Source organism: Sturnira hondurensis, unplaced genomic scaffold (assembly GCF_014824575.4).
Source record: "Sturnira hondurensis isolate 20B ecotype Veracruz unplaced genomic scaffold, ASM1482457v3 Scaffold0022908, whole genome shotgun sequence".
Taxonomy (NCBI): Eukaryota; Metazoa; Chordata; class Mammalia; order Chiroptera; family Phyllostomidae; genus Sturnira; species Sturnira hondurensis.
The window spans coordinates 8,549,902-8,559,284 of NW_028095539.1; the positions used below are offsets into that span (position 1 = coordinate 8,549,902).

The following is a 9,383-nucleotide window of genomic DNA, read 5'->3' on the forward strand; positions in this document are numbered from 1 at the left end:
GCCTCTGCTTTTTTACCCCCATCCTGGACCCTCCCCTCTGACAACTGGCGGCTCGTGTTTGGGGGGTCCGTTTCCGCCTGGTTTGTTTCCTCAATTGTCTGCTTTTCTGGACTCCGCGTTGGAGTGAGACTGTGTGGGACCGGTGTGTCTCCGTGTGATGGATCTCAGTGTGACGCCCTGGAGGACTGTCCCTGTTGCAAGATATCATTCCTGCTGTCGGGGAGCCCCACCCGGCCAGGGCTCTCAGCTTCTTACCGGACCACCAGTCCCGTTGGACTGAAACCCACCCTGACTCCGGGATGACCTCGTTTTAACCAATTGCATCGGTGATGACCTCATTTCCAAATAAGGTCGCAATCGAAGGTCCTGGGGGCTCCGACGCAGGCCTGTGAACTTGGGGGGCACGATCCCACACAACTCGGGGGAGAGCCAGGGTGGCGCCCCGAGCCAGGGCCTGCTGGACTGCCGTGGGCCGTGTGTCAGAGCTAAGCGCCTCTCCGCTCCCCGTGCCTCAGCAGGGCCAGCCTTCACTTCCTGGGTTAACCCCTCCGTGCTGGGTTCTCGGGGGAGGGGACCGTGGCACACCCCGCCCCCAGTCCGGCATCCTGACATCTCCGCACCCCCAGTGCACACCCTGGTGCCACTCCATGGAAGCCTGTCCTTGTCACACAGCCCTTGCCTGTGTGACGCGGCCAGCCAAGGCTGCAAGGCCCGGCCTTCAGGCTCAGTGCGGGGTATTTTCAGCCGAGGGAGAAGTGCCTTCACGGTCCCAAAGAATAGTGATCACTGCACATGGCCCCTGTCACCGAGCCTGTTTCTGTGAGGCCCGCCTCACTCTCGGCCGTGGAGAGGGAGGCGCCTTTGAACCTGCGAAGCTGAGACCCACAGGCCTCCGGGCCTGGCGCCTCTGTTCCGGCCGAGAGCATCTCCAGTCCCCAGCGTGGGGCTGGCCTGCTGCTCCCTCCGGCTGGCGGAGGGAGACCAGTGAGTCTCGGGTGGGCAGGGGGCGTTCAACACATGCTGAGGGCCACAGCCACCTTCTGTCTGACAGAAGCCCAGACACAGAGGCTGCGGGGGAGGACCCCTCCAGGGAGGGCCTGCATCCTGGGGGGGGGCTGCCTGGTGTGGGGGTCACCTTGGACCCCACCAGCAGGTGCAGATCCCACCCAAGAGGAGGTCCGGGAGCACCAGGGCGACAGGCAGCACCCGTCATTTCCCCCTTGGCCCGAGGAGGCAGGGCTGGGTGGTTTGCAGGCATCTGTCCGGTGGCCCTTCACTCCTGGACCGTCACAGTGGCCCGCCTGGGTCACCCTGGCGTTGCGTCCGTCTCCCTGGAGCTTTGAAAGACTTGGGTCCCACCCCCGACTGTGAAGGAGAGGCTGGCGCTGGGCTGTCCCAAGGCCCCTGGGTGGCGAAAAGTGCCACCACGTTGGAGGCCCCTCCACTCTCTGGACGCTCCGCTGAAGCCCCAGACCCGCAGAGTCCAGAACCTTTGTCCCGAGGGCGGCCCTCCCGAGATCCCCTCCAGGAGAGCCCAGTAACAGCCCCCGAGGCAGAAGCCAGAGGGTCTCCTCTTCCTGCCCCCCCACCCCCTCCCCACACCTGCAGCGCCTTCCGGTCAGGGCCAGCTGCAGCCCCCTCGGGCCCCCCAGGGGCTGCTCCGCTCCCGCCCCCCCCGGGCCGGCCCTGACTCCCTGCCCCTCCCCGACACCGGGTTAGTTCTCAGGACTCGGCTTAGAAGCCTCCTCCCGGGGAGAGCCTCCTGTTGCCCCCAGAGAGGGTCGTGCTCCGGGCCACCCTGAGGTGCCTGTCTGCCTCACTGAGGGCTCAGGGCTAGGAGCACCTGTTTCCCAGTGCCCGGCAGGGACGGGACATTTCCTGGGTGGACAGAGGATGGGCCACAGTGGGCAAAGTTTGACCCCAGAAACCCAGGGGCGGCTGCGAGGTCAGGTAGGGAAGCCTCAGACTCTGGCAGGAGGGCCAGCCGGTCCTCTGCTTCCCACAGACCCCTGGGGGGCTGAGCCCTCCCGGCCACTCTTACAGCCACACCCATGGCCCCAGCCCTGGTCAACCACCTCCGCTGAACCTCGGCTGGTTTCCCACCCTCCTGGCCTTCCATCTGGAACTCTCCCTGGGGGCCAGTGATCTCCCCTGCAGCCTTTAACTGTTGGTTTCCTGGGGCGTGTAAAAACCCACGAAAGAGGTGTGAAACGCCAGGAGCACCTTGCTGTTTGCCTGGCCGTGCATCACTGTCCCCGTGTCTCAAAGCCGAGCTGCGGCTGCAGGAGACGGGGCCTGGGATCGTCCTCAGAAGGCCCGGACGGGGGGTCCCTCTTCTGCCCACGGAGGCCTGGCGGTGAAAGGAAGCCGAGAACCAGGGCAGGGAGGTGGGCCGGAGCGCTGGGGTCACGCCCACGGAGATCAGGCCTAGCCGGCACGGCCCAGCTATCTGGGGCAGGAGGGGCCTGCGTGGCGGCAGCGGCTCCTTAGCCGGCTTCACAGGACCCCGGGAGCTGCTGCGGGGACGGAGGATCCTTTCTGCTGGCGATTTTCTATTTCTGCATCAGAGGCTGGCGCTACCCAGGGAGGAGCAGAGCCTCCCCCCTCGCTCCCCCTCAGGTCTCCTGATCCAGCACATGAAAATATAAGATATCTGTGTAAAATTTAATTCTAGATAAACAACAAGTAATTTTTCAGTATAAGTATGTCCTGTATAATATTTAAAATACACCCGCATGAAACAATTAAGGTTATCTGACAAAGAAGTCAAAGTGAATTAGGAGTTCTGTGTGCGACACGGCGGCCCTTCCCCCAGGACCCAGCACGAGCCCCTGACGGCCCCAAGGCCCCCTCCAGGGGGCCCTCAGGGGCCTCGCAGCTCTGCTTGGAAGTGACCCTTGCCCTCGCCAGACCAGCTGCCCGCTGGGGAAGCCACCCTAGAGGGCCTCGTTGAGCTTTTAAGAGTCAAACAGCCCTTTGGTGGTGGAAAAAGAATACAGCCAGGTGTTCTGACCCACCCACTACCCATCCGTCCATCCCTCCATCCCTCAGTGTATCCATCCACCCTCCACCCACCATCCATCCATTCACCCATCCACCATCCATCCACCCACCATCCATACATCCATCCACCCACCATCCACCATCCACCCACCGTCCATGCATCCACCCACCTCCACTGAGAGTCCCACTCCGGTGGTCCCGGGGTGTGTCCTGAGGAAGAACAGGGCATCTGCTAAGGGACATGGACACAGGCAAGACCCTCCAGGCCGCAGGAGCAGCAGGGAGCTCGGCGCCGGGAGAAGCAGAGACTCGGGAGCATTCCGTTCCTCGCCCGAGTTGGCTCTGTCATTGTCGGCATCGTTGACATTTCTAGGGTTTGGCTGCAGCCCTGGCTTCTGCCCACCGGACGCCACTGTGACAACCAGAGCCATTTCTAGATATTTCAGGTGGCCCTTGAGGGGCTCCGTCCGTCACCCTGTTAGATGCTAGAAAGGAAAAGACAAAAGTTCAGCCCTTTCCCCGCAGGGGGTTATGTGCCCCCCAGATGCCCTGCTGGGAGGCCCGCCATCAGGCCCCCTCCGCGGCAACTGCACTGAAGTTTCTAAACCGCAAACCAAGGCCTGGGAAACAAAACAGCTCGCAAAGAGTTAACAATATGAATTAGGTCGCTACTCTTAAACACATATATCAGTGATGCATATTCGTGTGTACACAAACAGTCAGCGGCGTATTGAATTTTCACACTGTGTATCTAGCGTAATTTGCAGTGGGTCTGGATTTGATTAAATACCGCCGTCTTTTGCGTACGAGTCACATAAGTAAACAGAAAAATCATTCGCGGTCCAGTGCCCCACAAAGAATTAATCTCGGGTCTCTCCCGAGCGCACATGTTGTGTGGCGGGGGCCGTGTGGCTGGCTGGACACGGGGAGGGGACAGTGCCATCAGAGGCCCGTGGCGGGCTTGTCTCTCCATTTTAATAAGATGGAAGCTTCAAGAATTCTCTGCAAATGTGCAGATTAAAAACTCCCGTTGATGGTTTTTTAATCAAATAAATCTTGCAGGAGTTTCAAAATAACAAATTATTCTGTACACTGTAGACGGGAGGCTTCTCTGGGGAAATTATTTTCTTAGTTATGACATTACAGCGTTTGAAAGCCAGCCCTGGGCACAGCGTAGGCCCCGCCCCTCGGGCTCCCCTGGCACAGCTGGTGCAGCTCTGGCCCAGTGGGGGGCGGGGTGGGGTGGGGAGGGGTCCCTTTCCCTGTGAGCCTGGCTCCCTGCTGGGGCTGGGCCGGAACAGCCCCTCCCCCATCCAGTGAGGCCTGGCCCCTCCCCCCCACCTGCCTGGTGGCCCAGGTCTGTGCCCAGACCCAGAGACAGAGAGAGGGCCAGTGCCCCTCCCTGGGGAACCCCCAGGGAAGGGCCCATTACCACGTGGGGGTCCCGAGCGCTCTGGGGAGGGGATCACTCCGGTTTGCTTCCCGGTGTCAGTTTCCTGGGGCCACCGTCACGGGTGACTTACAACAGACAGAGTTTTATTTTCACCCAGTTCTGGAGGCCGGAAACCCTCAGTCCAGGCGTCCCAGGGCCACGCTCTCTCCACAGGCTCCAGGGGCGGGCCCTGCCCTGCGGGAGTTCTGACCCCGAAAATGCCCACGGGCCCTGAGCCTCCACCACACCACCTCCCCTGGGAAGCCCTCCTGGTCTCTCTCTCTCTTTAAAAATTTTTAAATGTATTTATTGGTTTGAGAGTGGGAGAAACACGGAGTTGTCCCACTTATCAGTGCATTCACTGGTTGCTTCTTGTACGTGCCCTGACACAGGATCGAACCCACGACCTCAGTGTGTTAGGATGAGGCCCCAACCACCTGAGCTGCCGGCCAGAGCTCCCAGTCTCCTGCAGGTGGGGTCTGCCCCTGTCTGGTCTGCATCTCGAGGCTCCTCCTTCCGCACACGTGGGAATCGCACGCCAGGCCTCCGCACAGCCGCGCTGGCCGGGGCTGGGGTGGCCGGGTGCCCGGGACCTCGGGGCTGCTCCTCCCGCCTCGAGCGCGTGGCCGGGACTCACCAGTGGCTGCAGCAGGGTTTCTGTCTCCACCGTCCACGCCGACCGTGACGAGCTGGGCGGTGACCGCCCCATAGCCAGGCCCCACGCCCTCTGCCCCCACCGTCCCCGTGCCCATCCGTGCTCCTGGTCGTCCTCCTCCCCTCAGTGAGATGGCGCCCGAGCCGACTCCCCGCCTGTCCCTACTGGTCGGCCCAGCTCCAGGATGCGGGCGTGTCGCACTCCTTCACAGGCCACCCTCCGGAGTCAGCGCCCGGATGACCAGGACGGAGTGCGCTGTCCTTGCCCACAGAGCGGGCTGACCGTGGGTGACCATGCCCCACCTGCCTGAGGCTCTGCCCCAGCTCAGGAAAACCCGGCTTCTTACGGTGCCCCCCCCCCGCCTCTCCCCCCGGCCCTGCCTGCCGGGCGCCCCGCTCAGCATGCTCTGGGGACCCTCTCTGGGGCAAAGCTCTCCTGTCCCCCACCTTTTCCAGCCCCGCCTCCTGCACCCAGCTTGTTGTTCCCACGTGGACCTCACAGGCCGCCTTCTTGGAAAACGAGCTCTCCGCCCATTTCTTTACTGTTCCTGCCTCTGACCCTCCCCCCGCCCCTGCTCCTACCTGCCCCCCACCTCCCACCCTCCTGTCTCCCCCCAACCCCCCCAAGGTGTCCCATGCATCCGCTGCATTCTTTCCCGCCTGGCAGAGATTCGGTGAATCCCTGCCACTTTGGGGTCCCTCAGAAACGAACAAGACTGGCATTGCAAAGTGCTGACTGCGAGGGGTCAGGGCGGGGCCCCGGGCCAGGCCACGGGGAGGTCCTCTGAACCGGTTGGCGAGGGGCTCGGCCCCCTGCGCAGGCCCCCAGCCCTGCCAGGAAGACAGCTGGGCCCCCTCATCTGCCCCTCTGTTCCCAGAGCACAGCCCCTGAGGGACAGGAGAGGCTCCAGTTTGCTAAAAAACCCGATTGATCAGGCTCTGTGCACTGCAGCGTGAGTCATTTTAATTAACACCTTCTGATACAATTGGAGATGAATTTTGCAAACATTAGCAGCTTCCGGGCCTGGGGGCTTTGCAGCCTGGAGGCTGGGGGGTTGGCGGGAGGCGGAAGGCGGCTGTCTTTCTGAAGTGATGGCAGAGGGGCCTGCTGGGGTCCCAGGTGGTCTGCCGCGGTGTCTAGAAAGCCAGCCACCTGGCTCCTGGAAACTTGAGGGGTGGCCCCTCCGGCCGGGGACTTGGGGGTCAGCAGTTCCACAGAGTCGGGTTTGGGAGTCGCCCCTCCTGGTGGGGAAGGGCAGGGCCCCATCTCGGCCAGCAGAGCGCAGGGACCGGCGCCAAAGCACAGAACACCCTCCTCCCCCGCCCCCCCCCCCCCCCCCCGTGTGCAGTGGGCCCCGACCCTGCAGGGCCCCCAGGGACTTGTGTCACCAGTCGGCAGTGACAGCCGCCAGCTGCCTGGCTCCCACCCCGGGCCCAGGTGGAGGAGGGGCAGGTGCAGCACAGCCCCTTCCCCCTGGGGAGGCCACTGCTGTGCGCCCTGCCTTCTCCCACCTCCTCACACGTCTCGTGCACCTGGGACGAGGTGGCCTTTCGTCGGCTGTGCCGGCGTGGGGGCAGGCCGAGGGGGTCAAGCTGCTCCTTTGAGGCTGCACCAGGAGGAGGTGGCCCCCCTCCCCTGGCAGAGAAAGCTGGCTCCTTCCAGAGACTCATTTCTAACCCCAGGGCCTCTGCCCACGTCCTTCTGTTCTTTTTCTGGGGACCCTGATTCTGTCACTCTCCCCTGAACATTGTGCAGCATCTCTGCCAGCAAGGGCTGTGCGTGCCAAGGCGCCGTAGGCGTCATTTGGTGAAGGAGTTGAAATGTCACGTGGAAGCCAAGTGCTGGGACGATCCACAGTGACAGCTGGGAGCAGTGAGAACCGGGGCCCCGGCCCCCCCGGACCCACATGCAAAACACGAGGGCACCGCTCACACGCCCCAGGGCGAGCCCTTTTGGCTCATCTCACGTGCAGAGGGGCCGTGGTGAGCTGCGCCTCCCTACTGCTGAACGCCTGTGGTGAGAGCTCAGCTACCCCCCCGGCCCTTCAGGTGGGCCGCCCCCCACCTTCCCGCGACTGGAGAGAGGGCGAGCCAGGGCCGACAGCCACGCCCTGAGTCCCCACTCTGCAAAAGTCGCCAACCCGGGACTGTTCTGAGTGCGGGTGTGGAGTCGAAATGTGCGCCCAGAGAGTGAGGGCAAAGGCAGCGCCTGTGAGAGGAATTCACCAGCAAACAGTGCGGACCTTATGAGGAGGCCGAGGAGCCTAGAGAAAGGAGAGCCAGTGTGGGGGCGGCAGCGGGCAAATCAAGGAAAGCTTCCTGGAAGGGTGGCTTTCACACCAGGGTTTGAAACAGTGATCATTTTGTTTGCTTGCAGGGCTGTGGGCTAGCCAGGTGACTCTGCTGGCCCCACCTGGGACCCCTTGGCATCTGCAGGCCTGGCTGTCGATGGTCCCGAGGGCCCCAGACAGCCTCACTCACACCTCTGGCGGTGGGGGCTGACTGTTAGGCCGGCCCTCAGTGTCTTGGGGCATCGAGATGAGGGAGAGACCCGTCTATCCCACAGCTGGTCCCCTACCTCCTAATGGTCAGAGCAGACATGGGGGGCTGGGAAGCAGCCTGCACCCCTCCAGGAGGGAGCTGCAAAGCCACGGGAAGGGGGGCCTTGGGAGAAATCGTGCCCGTCTGTGCAAATGATTTAACACTCTGGGGAAAACTCAGGATGACAACCATCAGCGTCAGATGGGACCTTCCAGAGACTCTGGCCGAACCCCAAAGTCAGGGTACAGCCCCTCTGCACCCCGCCCTGGGGAGTCAGCACCACCCCTTCAATGCGGTTGTCACCCCCGTCCCACACCCAGCTGAGGGTCCCCCTCTGTGACACCCCAACAGCCAACTCCTACTCATACCCTCCTCACCTGGGGGGCAGCGCTCGGGGCTCCGGGACTGGAGCCGGGTGGGGGTTGACGCGCTTCAAAAACCCGCACAAGTGGAGCGTGAAGCAACTGCTGAGGTGTCGCAGGGAACCCGCAGTCTGCACCCCCGTCCCTGCCCCGCCCCAGGACGACTGGCCAGGGCCCCTTCTGTCGCCAGCCGTGACAGACCAGATCCTGCCCGGGACAGACCCCTTTAGACGGCTGGCCTCCCAGCTCCCGGGAGTGGCTAGCGCAGGGCCCCCGCCGCCAGGGCTGCCCTCCTGGCTCCGTGTGCTTCCGAGGCTGTGTCTTCAGGCGTGTCGGTGCTGGGCTGTCCGTGCCGCCACGGGAACCGACTCCTGCCTCGGAACCAGGTCCTGTGTATCCCTGGGGAGAGTTCCCTTGCGACCGTCTTTGTCTTACGTGGTGCGGCCAGAACAGCTTTCTCCGGATGAGGGTCGGCTGCTGCTCCGTCCTTGCCCATCGCCTTCTCGCCTGTTTCTGTTCCTGGGCGTCTCCCTGGGCTCAGGCAGGTCCCGCACAGGCAGGTGCCGAGTCACGCGGGCTTCCGGAGCTCTCTGTGGACCCCGCCCTGTGCCTCCCTGAACCCCCAGCTGCGTTCCCCTGGCTTTGCGAGAACTTGGCTCCTCCCGGCATTTCCTGCTGCAACCTGGGAACTTTCTAGAACAAGCTGGGACAGCCACAGGGCTTACCGCCTTTGTTCGCGGCGTGTTTATTTTGTTGTGAGATGTCTTTAGAGCACGGTTGGTACAGTGTGTCTTTGTTTTTCGTTGAGGGTGTTTTTTGCTAGTTGTCTCGTGGAGTTCTTATCACTTCCTCTTGGCTGGAAGCCAGACGAGGTTTTAATTTGCTCCAGCCGAGCGAAGGTTTCTCTGGAAACGCTCGTTCCGAAAACATGCGTTCATTGCCGCCAACGCCTGCCGTGGCTCGGCCCTGGTAGGTGGGGCGGAGCAGGAAGCCGGTCAGGGCCACCACCTTGAGGCCAGAGGGACGCCCAGCAGGTCTCGCAATTAGCTCCTATATTCCAGCTGTGAGGTGTCGGGGGCTGACAGCTGACTGCGTCCGAGCAGGTGGGGTCACGTCAGTGCGATTACCATTGTACAATGTACGCTTTTGGAAGGTGAGCTGTGAGGAGCGTGTGTGCAGAATTGGGTGGAGCGAGAAGCGGGTGGTCCAAAGGGGCCTGGGGTTCCCGGGGGCGGGGGAAGGTGGTTGCCCCGCCGCCCCACGTGGGCAGGGGGAGAGGCTTCTGCACCCCTCGTCCCCCCGCACGAGTCCCCCAGGGAAGTGCTGTCTGCCCCAGCGTGCAGCCAGACTGCTGCGTGCCGAGAGCTGAAGAGCAAGACAGACAGACAGAC

At 62.8% G+C, this 9,383-nt stretch overlaps 2 long non-coding RNA genes across 2 annotated transcripts; both read right to left on the reverse strand.

The window, feature by feature from the left end:
* Positions 1-2,351: 2,351 nt before the first annotated feature.
* On the reverse strand, positions 2,352-5,039 carry LOC118980142 (uncharacterized). The gene is made up of 3 exons (XR_005065058.1): positions 4,873-5,039; positions 3,174-3,488; positions 2,352-2,653 (listed from the first exon to the last, which is right to left on the reverse strand). It is a non-coding gene; the product is annotated as an uncharacterized LOC118980142 (long non-coding RNA).
* A 1,061-nt stretch (positions 5,040-6,100) lies between these two features.
* Positions 6,101-8,597, reverse strand: LOC118980306 (uncharacterized). The gene is made up of 2 exons (XR_005065080.1): positions 8,008-8,597; positions 6,101-7,670 (listed from the first exon to the last, which is right to left on the reverse strand). It is a non-coding gene; the product is annotated as an uncharacterized LOC118980306 (long non-coding RNA).
* Positions 8,598-9,383: the final 786 nt, after the last annotated feature.